This window comes from Pomacea canaliculata, linkage group LG10, assembly GCF_003073045.1.
Source record: "Pomacea canaliculata isolate SZHN2017 linkage group LG10, ASM307304v1, whole genome shotgun sequence".
NCBI classification, from domain to species: domain Eukaryota; kingdom Metazoa; phylum Mollusca; class Gastropoda; order Architaenioglossa; family Ampullariidae; genus Pomacea; species Pomacea canaliculata.
Window position 1 is genome coordinate 14,351,913 of NC_037599.1, and position 17,338 is coordinate 14,369,250.

Below are 17,338 nucleotides of genomic sequence, written 5' to 3' on the forward strand. Positions count from 1 at the left end.
ATATGTTGCACATGCGTGCGTCCATGCGTGAGTGACTAAATTTAAGTGAGAGAAGACAGTGAATTGATCGGTGTATTTTGAATGAGTGAATTTCTCTCTCTCTTTTTATTTTTTTTTTTGTTTTTTTGTTTGAGAATTGGGGAGGGGGGGTCCTCGAGACCACCAAACAATTTCAGAGAAAAGATTAAATTTGCTGGCCATGTGATAGGTGTTCTGTATGTCACAAATAAAAACTGTCAAATTGGTTGGGATTTTTGAAGGCAGAGAGAACGATATGTATAATGCGGCAGTGATGACCGAATTTGAACAGTGTCAAAGGCTACAACCTCGTAGTAAGCAAGTACATGCTAATAAAATGAAGTATGTCTAAAAAACTTGAGAAGTTTAATATATATTTGACACTCATTCATGACTCATTGTTTCTAAGAACATTACGAGGAAGGGGAAGAGCACTGAACGTATTCTTGAATATTAACTAGAATTAAACCTAACATTTTTATATACTAATCCCAGGCTCTGACGACAACGCTTACCTGTGCTCTCCAGGTGAGGAGTCGTAAAGAAAGGGCAGTCCCACAATTCATTTGGTGCTTAGGTACGAAGAAAGCAAAGAGGACATCTAAAGCTTGTATAACTTACATCATTTTTTTATTTTCTGGAGTTTGTTTTAAAAGCCATTAAAGGTAAGTTTTTATAACGTTTAACCCGACAAGATTTAACCTGGATGCTTTATTTTCTTTATAAATTAGTAGTGTTTTCTCGATCGTGCAGGTGAAGTGTCATGTTAGACTTCAAGTCATCACGAAACATGGACACCTGGGGGATTTGATATCGTTATATTTGCTTTTAAGTTCATTATTCAACATAATTTAATGCCGCTTTGAAGGAGGTTACATTCTGAAAATGCATTTAGGATATATTAGAAGTTTGTCTCTATTCTGCATTTGTCCACTGTGCTTGAGCCATGCTACTATCGAGCAAGAACAATAAGTCTTGAGTCTTGAAATGTTTATTAACTGTGCACCCTCTCTATGAATTGAAACGTTCAGTAGACTTAAGGATTTAGAACAAGTAATTTCTATAAAGGAATAGTGTTAGTTTATTCCTTGTTACTCCTCGAGGATTGCAAAAACATCACGCCAGCGGGTTTTGGGCAGCTCCCCCTAAAGAAATAATTATATGGTTAAAATCTAAGCCTTCCGAGCGTTGTTAGCTTCATAATCCACACACCTCCACCCAGCTTTTCCTTTAAGTTGCTTTAGTCTTTCTTAGTTTTTATTCGGGGAGAGGCAATGTTTGTTTACAAGAAAAGAAGGGACTAGTGAGCATGAGACTAGAAAAACACAAAGTACAACTACTTGTATCTAGCAGAGATCTTATTTCTGTAAAGAAATATCTATTGTCTTTTGAAAATGGACAGTTTTTTTGGATGGCATTAGATATTGTATTTTTAATAGTAGGCACTGTGTGGCTGCTCTAGTTTGTTACTGTAATATGGTTCGTGATAGTTCAACATAAATTGAAATTTAATGAAATAGTTGTGTAAGCACTTGTCACCAAAAAGTGCGCAAAATTTAGCTCTGTAAATCTTAAGTTATTCATGGATTTATCAAATGAAGCATGAGACTATCATGTTATGGTACTAAATTATAATAAATGTGTTAATATGTTAAAATGTGTTAAAGTGACTGACATTGTTATAATTGTGCTGTAACTAAGAGCATTGATCAGATTTTGTGGTCTTTTCCTAATTATAGATTGAATGTAAATCTTATATTGATTTTAGTGAAAGATGATAAGATCCTAATGATTTTAAAGATCACATCTAGTTATCTAGTTAATTTAGTATGCAAAAAAATTGTACATGCATGAAAGCACAAAAGGGGAAGAGAACATCAAAGACTGGGGGCAAGTGGGCATGGCTGAAGAGCCGAAGATTTATTATAGGTTTAATTATCCCTGTGACTGGAGAACTCTCCTTCCTGACTCACCAGATATAGGTACCTAATTTACTAAAAGATGATAAAAGAAGAGAGATGGGTTCCTCTATCCATGTGCTACACCTGACATGGTTCACTATTTTTACTGACATTCATTCACTATATGACAGCAGGACTATTAAGACCCTTTATATTTACTTCTTCAGAGTTAACCCAGTCATCCAGATTAGTGATTTTGTTAGTGGTTAGTGGAAGAGCTGATGTGATAGGAGAGGATAGTAATGTCAGGAACTTCTTCTATTGTCCCTTGCCTGCTTTTATTTCTGATTCCTTGCAATCTTTTGAGTTGCTCTTGGGATTAGCCTTCCAGCTTGTGGATTTTTTTAAAAATCTTAATATTTCTTCTATCAGGTTTTGTTCTTCAGGATGTCTTGGCAAGAATGTATGACCTTGTGACACAACCCTAACAATAAATACTAACACTGGAAAATGCATACTAATGGACTTTCGTGTTTCTTCATCTTAATGTCAAACTATATATATGTAAAAATCCATTACAATAATGAATCAGTCATGTAATATTTGAAAAATACTTTTCACTGGCTAGTATATTATTAGTTGAACAAATGAGATGCTGTGTGCAGGTGTTATAAGAAATGAGAAATGCAAACCGAAAAATATCTGAACTCTTTGTAAACTGCTGTACGTATCATATGTCAAAAGGTGGAGGAATTCAACAACACAATTTCTGAATTTACTTTTATGTAAATTTCTTGTGAATAAGGCAAATTGTGGTGTGTGGGTGTTGTTGAAATGAGATTCAATGCAAGTCTATGCCGGTTTCTTGCCAAATGGAATATTCTTTTCATCTCTGCTTAGGGGATTTTAGAATGCATAGGAGTTTTGCAGGTCACTTTATGGAACATTATAGGTCCCATTTTTTGGATTTTTGTGATGGGTAAATAGAGATTATTTTGTGATGACATTAACATTGCCAATACTCTTTGTTAGGGTATTCTTTATTTCCTTTGTAAAATGCTAAATCAGCAGCAGAATCAAAAACAGGTTATCATACTCCACCTGGTCTATTGACTGAGAGATATTACTGCTACTATGTCAGCTTGCAAAGGTTGCATGTCATCTATAGTTAATAGCCAGAACATGTGTGTTAATCATTTTTCTTGTTATGGTGGGCAGCTGGTGAATACTTCACTTTCTTTAATGGGCCTGAAGAGCAGTGCTGACAGGTCATTTACGGCTACATAGGATTTGTTGGACAGATTGAAGAATGTCATAAAACATTAGTTTTTATTCATCTTTGTTTCTGGCCATGTTGATAGTGTTATAGTTTGCAAACAGCTTCCTGAACAAGTTTCTGCACAATATTGGCCAGGGAGCACAGTAACTGCTGTGAGGGTGTCAAGTGCTGTTGAAACAGGGAAGATAAGAAGCAAGAGATGTATTGGTGATATTCTGGGCCATTACCATCTGTTTTAAGAGTGATCTAAAGTGTAAATTTCTTTCTAAAATGACAAAACTTCACTGTGCTTCCTTTATAACATTCAGTGAAATTTTACATTAACATAATTCGTGCCCTCTTCCAACCTAGAAGAAGAAAATTTTAGATCATGAGTCCACACTATGGCATCTGGCTTTGAAAGTGAAGACATTTTAGTTTTGGTTATCACTACTCATACTAGTGGGGTATGCATTATTTTCTAATGATTAAGTACTATTTCCCTGGATTTGGATGGATTACCTTAATTCCATTCTCAAGATACATGCCTACAAATGTTGTCATGTACAGAACAAGGTCGAAATTATGAACACTTTAGTGCACAAATATGCCTAACATAGAGCCCGTGCTGAGCTCTTCACAACATAAATGTATCCACCTACAATCCTGACATTAGTGTTATATACCTCTTTCTGCAAATCTTGAGAACTAAAGGGGAATGGTCCCCAGATTTGGGGAAATCATGTCTTGTATTAAGCTTTACCACATGGGTTTAATCCTGCATTCCTTCTTCAAAATCAAAAATCAAGATCAAAACAGACTTTATTGTCTGTCCAGGAGACCCTGGACAGAAATTTGTCTTCGCTCACAAGGGCAGGCATACATTCTCATACGGACATTTAACACACAGTTAGGAGTAAACGTTAGGAGTTTTTGCCATTATGTGTTTTGGCATTCACATACACAGAGAATGCAGCAATAGAAGGAAATGACTGGATCTGTGCCTTTTTTACACTTCATTTGTATCACTGTTGTTATAAGACATTACTTCTCTGGCATTTCACATAATTCTACTGGGCAGTGTTTTACTGCAGTTGCTGTATGTTACATATGGATAAATCTCTTGAAATGATTAAGTACTACAGGAAAAAAGTTCTCAAGATAGATTCCATTGTAGTCCTATATGATATTGTGAGGTTGATTCTACTGTCTTAGCTATTGTAGCTTCATACCAGTTGGGTAAATCCATTAGCATCCTGCTAAAATAAGCATAAATTCATCTCACCTGTGCTGAGTGCAAAATGTAGAGGCAGAACAGGGCAGTATCCATTATTGATCTGTTCTCTTGCACAGAAATTCTCATGTTGTAGAGAACAGTAGATGGCCTATTGTGGAGAGGTGAGGAAGTTTCCCCTGCTGTTGGCCTAGATGATACAGGTGACCCACATCGGTTTATAGTATAGCCTGTCACTTGTAGGATGGAGCTTCAAGTTTGTTCCCTTGTTGTGAGGATGAGGTTGGGGGAGTGATATGTGTTTCTGGTAGCAAGATCATGTGACATGTAAAAGTATAATTTTAGTCCTAAGGGCTTGCCATCTTTGTTCTTTTGTGTTTTGTTTTCATTGTAAAGCATAAACATTAAAAGAGTGACCTCATCATAGACCACTGGATTTTTTTTTTAAGAGTTCTTTTTATGCAGTGCCCAAAGCTCTTATGTACCTGCAAGAATTATTAAAATGCATCTGACATCAGCTACTTTTCATTCTTCATGAACTCAACAGGTTTTTGAAATTAATTATTTTAAAGATATTTTGCTGTTATAGTGTTCATAAAAAGAATGGCAGGCTAATGCATAAGCCTAGGGCAAGGCGGGTAATAGAGAAAGTAATGGTTGTGAAAGAAGACTGAGCGAATCAACAAACCTCTTTTCCTATTGATTTTGGTAAGGCCTGCCGCAGCGCTGTCAGTAGCGGCCGCCCGCCAATCGTTGGGTTGCCAGTATCTTCTGCAAGCGGCACTCTACAGTAAGTTTTCTACATTCTCTCTTCAAATTTGGCCTTTCCTTTTGTCATTGGTTGTGATATTTATCATGCAGGGTGAAACAAGTGGTGAAAATTGTCATGAGATAGAGGACAAAGGAAATCGTTTCGTCTTTGAGTAAAAAGCGTGTGTAGGCTGATGGTAAAGGCTGTTATGGGGTGTGCGGGACGGTGGACCAAGGATCTACAGGCATTATGTTGATTGGGTTCGTGTGAAGATGAGCTCATAGTTCCAGCTGGCGGTCAAGATTTTTAGAGGACTGCAAGTACTTGGTGATTTCGTTTTACCAGCTTTTTCTTCCAAAGATGATCTTTTCATCTCTGAAGGAAAGAGAGGTAATAACTTTAACAAAGATGGCATTGATAGAGTTCTGTATGCTTTAAAATTGATTTGTTCCAGGTAAAGTTATTCACAGTCTTTCAGAAAGTGACACATCTTTATTGGCAGTCTTTTTGTTTGCTCTTTTTCATAGACATTTGCTTTTACAGTGATGCAAGGAGCAAGAGCATGTATTGTTGGACAGCTTCATCTTTATCAAGAATAAGCTCTATTTGATAATTATTGTTTTCTTGCGTGGATGCCTGGCCACCATTTTCTGCCTGGCAGGGCTGGCCTGTATTGGCTGTTCAAGTGGAAAGCGCAGACATGAATTTCTTGCCCCCAGAAAGGATGCCTGAAGATATTGAAATTTGTTTCAAGAGTCTCCTTCATGAGAGGGCATTGCTAGCAAAGGCAAAGAATGTATCTTATTAACTAGAATTGCCCTAAGATTTAGTGACTAAAAAAGATAACTTTTGTATTTTTAATTGTAATTTTTAATTGTGCATTTTTTTAACAAAATAATTTATGAAGCCATTATCAGTTTTAGACAAGCTAATGTCAGATATGCAATAATTAATTAAAGAAATATAATTGAATGTAGAACTATGCCCTTGCTAAATTAAAGCATGAAAACTTTAAATGCAAGTATCGGTAATGATTTGCACACTATAGCCTGTACATGTCGTGCCAAGATTTCTAGAATTTTAGAATATTTTCCAGTCGTATCCTAGTCAAATGTAGCAGTTTGGCATTGCTGTGCAGAACCAAAGGCTCAGAGATGAGATTTGAACAGCTCTTATTCTTGTCCTGACGTCGGTCGTGATGGACTGTTCTAGGGGAGAAAGCAGTAAAGGCAGCTTTTGATCTTGGTCTGTCGAGTCAACTCACGTCTAGTGCCGCCGTTCTCAGCTTGCCTCTGCTGCTGGGATTGTAGCTAGTGAGACCGCACGGTTGATCAATCAATCATAGGGTATTACTATGCTCAGTATGTGCTTGCTTTTATCAGTATCATGCCTTTTTTTTTTTTTCCTTGTGGTTGAGAGCTGACGGCCAGAATGATGTGCTCGGTGAATCATGTAAGTAGTTCTATGTCATTACGGCCACTGCATATCCTTTCAATAGGTGCCTTTATGTTCTAGGCAAGTGGTCTGGAACACTCTGTCTTGTGTTAATGTGGTCAAGACCGTTTACATAGTTTACTACTAAATTTTATGCACTTTCACAGAATGGATGGATGGCTGCAATTTGTTTTGTTGGGGTTTTTTTTTCCACTTAGATGTATGGGTTGCCTGTGTGATTTGAAATTTCCAGCCATCATTTGTAGCCCCAGAGTTTATTCAGCAGTTTTTAATTTTTTACATTCTGTAGTTTTCTTCACCAAAAACCAAGCAGCTAGAAACTTATTATTGTGAAAGTACACTTAAGCACTGCTGTAAGGTATTCTTAACATTTTAAATACTAGTTTAACTGTGTAACAAGCAGGTAAGTGGGAAGATGCTTATACGAATTTTACAATAGGAAAGATAGGATCATCCATATTAAAGAAAGTATAAGTGAAGAGCTTACTTACCAACCAGGGACAGTAATACAGTTTGCATTAGTGTAGAAATAATGACATAAAAAATGAATATTTTCTCAGAAATTATCTCAAAATATATTTAGATGCTGTTAAGTCTCTTACATTAAAAGAATTCCATTTATTTCACCTATTAACAGATGTTTTGATACTCATCATTGCAGAATCAATAGTTTTACAGATTTGATTTCTACTTAATTAAAATTTGTAATTAGTAATTGAGCTGAGATACTTTATAATCTCAGTAACCTGTTTGCTTATTATTGAGAATATTTTATTTCCATTCATAAAGACGAATTGATTCAAAAAATTATTCAAGTTGATAATACTGTTCATATTATTTTAATACTGTATTTTTGTCAGATTTAATAGTGGAAATGCGGTTTCCATCACATGAACTTAGTTATGAAAGAAATATTTCAGAAAGATGCATCTCTGCATTTTGTCAAACAATTTTGAGATTATTTTGGGGACATTTGTTCAATAGTTTCTTTTTGCAAATCTAGTAAGTTTAATACTGCAGGTTTTTTCCTTATTTGATAAAACATCAATTGCTTGCAAGTTGTTTTGTTTCTGAAGTGTTAAGTCCCTTAAACCTTTTTTTAATCAGGTAATGTGTTCACTAGCTGTATTTCATTAGGTCATAGTACCTGCAGGCTAATGAAAAACGAGCTAAGGTATGTAATCAGCTTTCTGTACATACAAATCAATTCATTAAGACTAAACGTATTACAGAAAAGTGAGCAAGTGCAGAGTGTGTGTGTTTGTGAGAAAGAGAACATGTTATGCATTTGTTTATCTGTATCTGTAGAGAGAGTGGATGGGTGAAGGAACTGGAATTTAACCCGTTGAAAATACTGGTCCCTAACAGCAAGCAATCTGCACAGTAAAAAGTAAAATGCAAAATCCTTTGCGATCAAACAATCCCTGAAGTAAAGGTAAAAATCCCTGGAAACCATTTGCTCTACAAATACTCAGTTCAGTGGGAGCCCCTCCGAACAACAGGATATAGAGGAACTGTGTAATTGCTCAGCAGATGGTGTCACAGTGTGGATGCATTAATTGATACAAATTGAATCAGCCTCCTTCAAAGTCAGGGAAAGGAGATAGAGATAATGTGGTATCCATGACAACAACAGAAGCAATGTTGGTGAAAGCGGCTTGAGTAAAATTCTTTGATTACTTTTGTGAAGATCCAGAGGAGGGGACGGCAGGTTTAGTGGACTGTCAGTGCATTTGCTGTACATTCGGCAACTAGCGTGTCGTGCAGCACGTCCCAACGGTTGCCGGCGTATACACATCTGGCACCGCTGCTGTAGTACTGTTCGCTTCGCGGGCAGCCTTCCAGACATGCCATCACAGTGTGGCGGGCACGTTACCGGCACAGTGCTGCTCAGGCGCTCCAGTCCCCAATGGTATCTGCGCAGAATCTCATTCGCAAACTCCTTCAGATTTTCAACTGGAAACTTAAGCCTCTGGCACGTTTGGATTTCTTACCAGTTTACAGGCTTGTGACCCCTGTCTACATTCCTCACAATGAAAGGGGGAAGTTTGGAAGTATTGCTAGAGCATGGGTTTGGTGCTTTTAATCAGGTCAAAGAGCAAAGTTAAATGTGAGTATTTGGTTAACTTGTATTGAGATTGCTGTTAGGTTTCTGTCATGTTCAAGATCAGTCTGGTAATTTTCTTCATTTAAACCACTCAGTTTAATGAAGGATACAAAGAGTCTTTTATAAGTATAATTTTATATAATTGTATCAATCATTTTAGATTAGTAATAGTAGTAATGTGCAGTTTATATAGCACAAAATCAAGCTTATACAAGGGCAGGCGCTCAATGCTTGACACGCAAACTATGTCGATATATTTTTTTTTTAATTTCAAAATATTTTCTTGTGCAGCAAAACAAAGGAACTTGCTTCCATTCCATATCCGCCACCTACCCACTATTGAATCCTTTAAATGTGCACTGAAAACACACCTCTTCCATAAACATAACTCCTAACAACCTTTCCCGTAATGCTGGTCCTTTTACACACCCTTCCTTTTGCAATATCATGTTAACTCTCAGCTCTTGTTCTTTTTATTTGGTTCCTCTTTGTGTTTTCTGTATTTGATTTTATTCTTCATTTAGCACAGTTTTTTATTCTTTTATAGTTCATATGTTATTTGTTTGTTTTCCTGTCCCTTGTATGCTGTCCATGTTTTGTTTTCTTAAGCGCTAAGAGCATACTCCTTAGGAGAACTATTTGTAGCTGAAGGTAGGCAAATTTGCATACACATTTTTTTTACTCATAGTCATTCTAATTATATACATGTGGCCTTTTCAGTATTTGTCCTACAGTAGATGGAACACAGAGAAATGAAGTTAATCATATAGTATTAACAACAAAAGAACAAAATTGTGAAGTGGATGTGATGGCAAGAATGTATTGTGTGGTTTCAACATGTCTGGTTAATAAGAATACTTGTTTCCAGTTAAAATCACACACATTTCAGTCCAGTGTGATTCCCCAGTAGCAACCTTTTCTAGAAAAACCAGGTACCCAATGCACTTAATCAGTAGTCCTTATGGTAACTTTTACAGGCCAGCTAGAGAGGAACAAGACCAATTCTGATTCAGTGACGATAGTGATGGTGATGCAAATCCAAGCGTTGTATATAATGTAAAGCTTAGTATTTGTCAAATGTGATGAGTTGATTTTTTTTTTAATGTTATGGAGTAGTTGTAATTTCTTATTAGATATGCTGGTATTACAATGGATAACCCCACATCTTTGGCGAAACTTTCCAAGGGGAACACCCACTCATTTTGCAAATAGACACCCCCCCCCCTCTCACTAACATCAGTGATGCAGGCTCTAATCCTAACAGCAACTTATGTCTGGTGAATGCGGGACATAAAATGTGCACTGCAGGAGTTGGAAAGAGATCGTTTGAGCCAAGCTGCATGCTCGCGCTCATGCTTTTCTCCTACAAGGAGTCTGGGACACGGCACTTAGCGCTGTTGTCAATCTGTCCAACTTTGTTAGGTTTTGTTTTACGCAGTTACGTTGTCTGGCGATGTACACTAATGTGCTGTGAAACAAACAAAAAAAAAAAGCATTAGTGTGTAGGCTTCAGTATCAGCCAAGGACGTTTCTTATGGATATAGCTAAATGTTTGCATTACTTCAGAGATGCTTAAGGACAACAAGCTAGGTTGGGGAAGAGTTTGGAGAACCCAGCGGCGCCAAGTCTAGCACAATGAGTTTTCTGTCTTCTACTCTCTTACATTTCTCTTACGCAGAAACTGAGTTGCCTCGATGTGGTGACTGGCTGGGCATCTGAAACGGCGTCATGTGCATGAATAAGTGTACGACTAACGTGCCTTTTTTTAGTGTCACAACGGGTTCGTACCACAAGGGTGTATTGGTGTCAAGTCAAATGAACGATGACCGGTCACCCACCAACCTTAGGGTGTGTTGTGCTAGTAATCACACAGCTAGATTGCCAGAGAATGGTTGTGACGAGGACTAGACAAAGCTGACATGCAACGCGAGCAAACAACGTCGCTCAAGTGCAGAGTTCGCGTTGAAAGTTCTAGAATATAGAAGAATGTGATTTCGTTGTCTTTTCGCGAATAAGATGTATGTGTTTCATCGTCGCGTTACACATGTTGATGTGGAGGGTGGGGCGGGGCCGGCTCGCAGGTAAAGGAGCATTATCATCATCACTGCAATGAGATTTGTTACGTCCTGGAGCACCGTGTCATCACTGGTATGTCCTGGTGTCACATCTCGTCTCGGGGCATGCGCTTTTCTCCAGCTGGCCGTCATGTGAAAGGTGTAGGGGTAGGGTGGTTCGTGTTTAGCAGGCGTTCGATAAAAAAACCAGCCAGGTTGGGCAGAGTGATTTGTTGTGCGGCAGCGTCTGTCACCTGCGCAGGAAGGTGTAATGTTGCAGAGTTATTTTACTACATACACATTTATTAACAGGAAATATTGGAATTTATAAGTTGGTCAGATTGTATCAGTCTTCCAACCATAAATAGAAAACATTTTTTAAATCATTATAAAGGCATCAGGAAAGTAAGTGACGGGTGCTTATCAAAATTCATATGAATCTTTAGTTCATTATAAGATAATAAGGCTTTCAAATAATGAGAGAGATCAAATACCATTTCAAATCAGACTGCTTGCTTAATAACCAAAATATATGTTGCTAGAAACCTGTAATATGCAAAAATTTGCTTGTTATTCTTGGGGTCTTTCATAGGAGGCTGTTAATTGCTTCTTAAGTTCACAAAAACTAGGGTGCACTCATCATTATGCAACAGGTCATGACATTGCTAGCCCTTCTTTCGATGTCAAAGTTGCATTGCTGAGTTCAAGGGATTGATCAGTTTTGAGTGGGTCAGAAGTTAGCATATATCCCTGCATGGAGGTGGTATACAAGAAATGAAATGCTGTAAGAAACGTTTTTAAAGGACAGTTTTATATTATCTTTGTTTTCAGTTTCAAAGCTATAACACCAAACAGTACACGTTAAATACAAAAAACATACATGTATCAAAGTTGTGGGTGAAAACAATCCTAGGAACCTGATGTTTATAAATTTCAGTTTTCCAACAGCTGGCCTTAACGGTTACATTCATGTCCAATCATGCCTACATGCATCTGTAAGTGTGAGAGTGCATGCTTGCATATGCATATATGTTAACAGCATTCGTTTTTTAGCATTTTTTTTTTGTTAATATTAGAAAATAGATAAAAGTTTAATTTGAAGTCAAAATTTTCGCATCATATCCAGCTTTAATTTGATGACACGACTGATGAAAGCGCCTTTTTAAAGTTTAACCTGTGTTTTCCAGATAATTATATCTTATTTATTTGAGTCCAGTCTTTCAGTCAAAATGTATTGGTATGTTAAGTTTTTCTTTCAAAAATGTTGCTAATCCTCCTTAATTGATTTTAGTCCTTCCGTCAACATATATTGATATGTTAATAGCATTTTTGTTTCTAAATTTAAATGCATTTTTAGGTCAGTGAACAGTATTGAATATAGTAGCAAAGTTTGATAGAGATATGTTGTGTATAAATGTTTAAGTCATGCGCAATGTTTGCACCAGTCCTGTCAAAAGAAGTAGACTTTATGGTGTAGATATTCTGGTCAAATTTTATTGACTTCACTCATTTCATGTCTGCTGCCTACTGTCTCCAACAATTGGTTTTTTTTCTTGAACAAGTTCAAGCCAAGATTAACCTTCAGAATTCTGTCTGGTTTTGTCTTGGCCTTATGCAAACAGTATTTATGGACATAAAAATTAAATCACATAATTTGAAAAGTTTGTAGATTAGTTCACTCTTTATAGCATCTGTAATTTTAAGGATGATTCAGGTTGTATTTCCATGGGAAACCTCAGTAACCCAGTGCGCCTCTACACAACACAGCCAGTAACATGGATGCTGAGGTTGTTTCTTGTTGTTTGAGTATAAAATTTAAATGTGCATTTTATGGAATGTGAAACTGTTTACTACATCCAGTATTTTAATGGCTTTTATTTTCCTGCAATAACAAAAGTTGCAGAGTATTCAAGTTACACTGGGATATCTGATTGTCTGCAAATCATCCTTAAGGCCAGCAGTTAAACCATGCTTATTGACATATCCTCATTCTCCACCCCCACCCCTACACGCATTAGATACACCTTGGAGGTCCCCAGTATGCTGTAGGCTTATAAGTATGCAGTAGAAGTAAGTGTTAACATACTAGCCAGTCCTGTTCCATTTCTGAACGTGCTGAAGCACATTGTTTGCTTTGACTATTGGGGGTTTACTTTAAAGTCATGTAGGTGATGATGCTGATGATATACTCCTATGTTATACTTGCGGGGACAGGTTGAGTCTAAAGTATGCACAGATCGCCTTTTACAGAGACAAGTTGGGAGGAGTAATTTGTATGCACAGATCGCGTTCTGCAGGTCCAAGAGTCGGGGAAAGTATTTTGTATGCACAGTTTTCGTTTTTCAGGGACCGGCAACTTGGTGAAATATTTCGTATTCACAGATCGTGTTTTGCAGGGAAAAGGGACTAGTGAGACGTTTTTCTTTGTACATATTTGAAGGGACAGGCGAGTGAAGGGTATTTCTATGCACGTAGATTGCGTATCGTGGTTGGGGGAAGTGGGAGGCGCGTAGGACATTAATACGACGGCATGTGCAGTCATTTTGAGGTGTTTATTTGATTAAATGTTTTTCTTTGATTCCAAGTATCAGTAGGCAAACGTCAAAAAGATTTGATTAGTTTAAAGTAGGTCTTGAAATGAAATTGAGAAATGTTAAAGGGAAATTGAGTATCAAATGAATTATTCTGTTTACTTTTTGTAACTGTCTAGCGCTGTGTTTGGCCTAGCCAGGTTATGTTCTTCTCGACTGCTATGTGCACGCAAAATATTAAATATTTTCACCCGAGGTCACATCTCTGAGGTCTGTAATACAATCATAGGTGTATTGGTGATCATGAGCACACATACAGTTCGGGAGCCGACTGCTGCTTTGCGTTCTCCGCCTTTTCCGGTTAGCGCCTGTCACCGATGCAGTGAAGGTTGGCTGTCGTGGGTTCAGCACTCGTTTTGGGCACGCTGTTCATTCTCAGCATGTGGCATCTGTTTACAGGGCTGGCTTGGCGTGATGCAGGCTTAGTTGCTCTCCACCACCCTCCGCAACACACACAATTTTTTCATTGCAGTCCAAATCTTCAGTTGGGATTCAAATGATTGTGGCTGAAGCACAAAAGTGCGTATTAGTTTCTTTTGACCACAGTGTCTTTATCTCTGACCGGTAGCCCATGCAAACCCATGTCAATAAATTACTGATCACACCTCATTGAGAAGGTTATGTGCAGAACAGCATTCACTCACTGGGGAAGAGGGCACGCCGAACATTCGCGCTTCTCACCAGCCTGCAGATTATGGTCCTATCAGCTCAGGAACAACAGACTCCAGATGGCACTGGCGAGGGCGGAATCCTGGAAATTCTGGTCATGTCAGTGGGGATTGACACTTTTCCCCATTACCCTTCTCCCGATCAACGTGTTACAGACGGAAGAAGCACTGCTGTACCATACTAGATTTTGCAGTCAAATGCATTTTATGGGAGCAACACAGAGAATGTCCCAGTGGCCAGATGAAGAAGTTGCCAGCATAGTGAGTTGGATGTGTGAGAGCATTGGTGTGGACCATACGTAGCTGATTATTTCATCTCAAACTGTGAAAGTTGCAGCAACAAAAGCAGCAGCGCTCAAGTAAGAAGTTGGCAGCTATAATGAATGTGGTAGCAACGAGTCCCATTGAGGCTTAATGTGCCCCCATTGAGCGGAAACAGGGAAAATCAATCGTGTCTAACCGTGGAATGCTTCAGCGCCAGCCTGGATTGGGGCGAGAATTGATTTGCTGGAGGGCCTGGCCAAGGATGTGTACTGATTGCTGCTACATTGTCTTTGCCTGAGAGGAGGTTAGCGGCCGAGACCTGTACCTGCCGGGGCAAATGTTACAGACTTAGTCTGAGACCTCATTCAATTGGACGCTGGCAGACTTAGATAAGGTTGGAGGCGCGGTTGCCAGGTAGCGGGAGTGGAATAGTTTTTCACATGTACTTATTGATCTTGCTGCCACTGTGTTTTTCCCAGTTAGGGAGGGGCTTGAACGTGCCTGGGAATAGGTTAGAAGGCCATCAACAGTGATCAGCCATGTTATTTGAGGAGCCGATACAAGCAGTCCATGCCGCTGACTTGAGTTCTGAGCTTTTTCAGAAACTGATGACACTTTCTGCTGTAGAGTGTAAATTGTATCCATGGTCTGCAGATTTTCATTCATCAATTTTATTAGACACGTTTTTGTCATTTTAAACATACAGCGTCTGTTTTTAAGGTCGGTATATACTTCTAATTTCTCAAGTGTTCGTGTTGCAGTGCACTTATTTGCTGGTCTGCACAAGGTATTCTCATATTATTGTAAATGAATGACTAAATGTTTGAAGACAACTGTCTAGGTGGGTTGGTGCATAGAATCTTGTCAGGAAGCAGCTTCTCTAGACTGAAATTTTTTTCCAGCACAAATGGCAGCAACTTTTGTGATATGCTCCAAGACTTTGTATGTGTGTATCTAATGAAAGCTGGGATGGACACAGACCATTTTTAAGTGTCTAAAATGACAGTTTGGTTACATTGTCTTTCTTAGCTTTCTGCTGTAGTGAGGTTTTGATAGTTTTGCTTTCCTCTTTTGCCAGGCCAGAAGCATAATTAAGGTCACAAGAAATTCTTTACCAAGAAAGCACTGTGAAAATGTGTAAGGCTGAAACTCTTGATTCTATGTTTTTTTAGGAGAAAAAAAATCCATTAAAACACTTGTCTCTTTTATAAAGAATTATTGCATGCTTGTCTCAGGTTTTTCCCCTGATTCAACAGAGACTGGGTCAGGTTACCTTGAAGTTTTCTTGAAATGTTCATAATTTTGACTTTCTCTATTTCTTTTGATGGTTGTCAGTAATAGTGTTTTGCACAGGTAAAGAACTGAAATGTGCAGCTCAGAAGTTGTTATACCAACAACTGTTTAGTTTGTCTAGAAATCAAAAAGTATTCTTTCCTGCTTATGCAATATTAAAAGCTACAACAAAAAACAGAATTCATATAAATTGGTCCAAATACAAGTAGCCAAAGGAGAGCTTAATGTGTGCATGCAAAGCTAGTAGCTCAGATTCATTCACTTTATTGTGGGGAGAGAGGAGCAGTGAGTGCCCCATCATTTTGTGCCTGATGATGGATCACATTTCTTATTCTATTTGACTTGATGGAAAGGGAAAGCTTGGGGTCAAAGAAGTTACTACCAACATTAAAAAAAAACTGTCAACCATCACAGAAGATTCTATTCATGATGAAAAAAATGAATATTTCAATGTGTGTTGAATGAATACAGTAAATCTGTGTCTTGTATATAATTTGATGGCTGGGTGTGTTCTTCTAGGTCACAGTTAACTTTACGATTTTTACATGAACTTATTGTCCTAAGACACATGTAACTCATCACAGAAAGAAGGGAGGTGGTTCTCTAAAATTGTGCAGTATGAACCAAGAAATGATACTTTATTGCACCCATTTTCTGAAAGGAGCATCATGCTGGGATACAAAATAACAAGCTTCATAAAGAGCTTTATTGTAATTTAGAAGATAAGATCTATGGGAATGGATCTTTAGGAAGTTTTGAAGTAAAAAGATATTTAGTAATTTTGATAACTTACAGTAACTATTTATACCTTGACAGTTGTGTAGTATATGATGCATACCATAATTTTTATTGCTGCTTTATCAATAGAGCATAAAAAAAGAAATATGGTAAACTAATGAGAATTATTGAAGTTTCTTTTTTTATTGCAGCTGGTGCTGAAGAGGATGAATGTTGGCTTGTTGGGCCCAGGGATACCCCATGGAGTAGCCTTCTAACACCTGTGCCCACAATTCAGCTGGAGAGTATTGATTTGTGTGAGAGGCCTAACATTCATTCTGCTTGTATTTGCTGGAATATTGTTATTAGCGCTCAGTTATAAGACCTCCATTTCCTGCAACATAATAAGCAGCACAGATCTACTGGATATGGTGATACAAATTGGACTTCATTGAAATGTCAGTGGTAAGTCTTGAAAATTGTGGAAATTTAATAATTTTTTTAATTTTATTTTCACAAGATGGTATTTTTTATATAAATTGTTTGAGCAAAGGCTTACAATACTACTATTTTTTTATATAAATTGTTTCAGCAAAGGATTACAATACTACCATAGGATGCAGGAACAGACTTTTAGTTGCATGTCTTTGTGGGAATGTTATGATTTGGTATATTTACTGGTGGGATGATAAAATCGATGGCCTAATGATTAGAACAACTGTGTAGGAATCCCAAATCTGAAACAAAAGCTGGTTCTATACCTGTGTGGCACACTTTCTCATTTGAACCAGCTGCTTGATTGGGTACCTGACTGCATAAAGCAGTGGTTCTTAACCGGGGTTCTATCAAACCCTAGGGGTTCGGTGAGTCGGTCTTAGGGGTTTGGCGGAGCCTCCGCCACGGAGGTCAAGACACACCCGACTGATTATGTAAATTCGTGATGACACTTAAGAAAGGTTCGGTGAATGTGGATATGAAACTGGTGGGTTCAGTACCTCTAACAAAGTTAAGAACCACTGGCATAGAA

At 37.9% G+C, this 17,338-nt stretch overlaps 1 protein-coding gene across 10 annotated transcripts in view; it reads left to right on the forward strand.

Annotated features, from left to right (window-relative positions):
- Positions 1–557: 557 nt before the first annotated feature.
- Positions 558–17,338, forward strand: part of LOC112574047 (tyrosine-protein phosphatase Lar-like) — a 112,454-nt gene continuing 95,673 nt past the window's right edge. For 6 of the 10 annotated variants that reach the window (XM_025254845.1, XM_025254856.1, XM_025254851.1 and 3 more), the window contains exons 1-2: positions 558–683; positions 16,524–16,776. The gene's annotated coding sequence lies outside the window, so the exon portion shown is untranslated. Of the gene's footprint in view, positions 684–5,185; positions 5,202–5,412; positions 5,553–8,510; positions 8,728–16,523; positions 16,777–17,338 lie in introns of those variants that run through there. The other 4 variants (XM_025254849.1, XM_025254848.1, XM_025254847.1 and 1 more) reach the window with 4 other exon arrangements.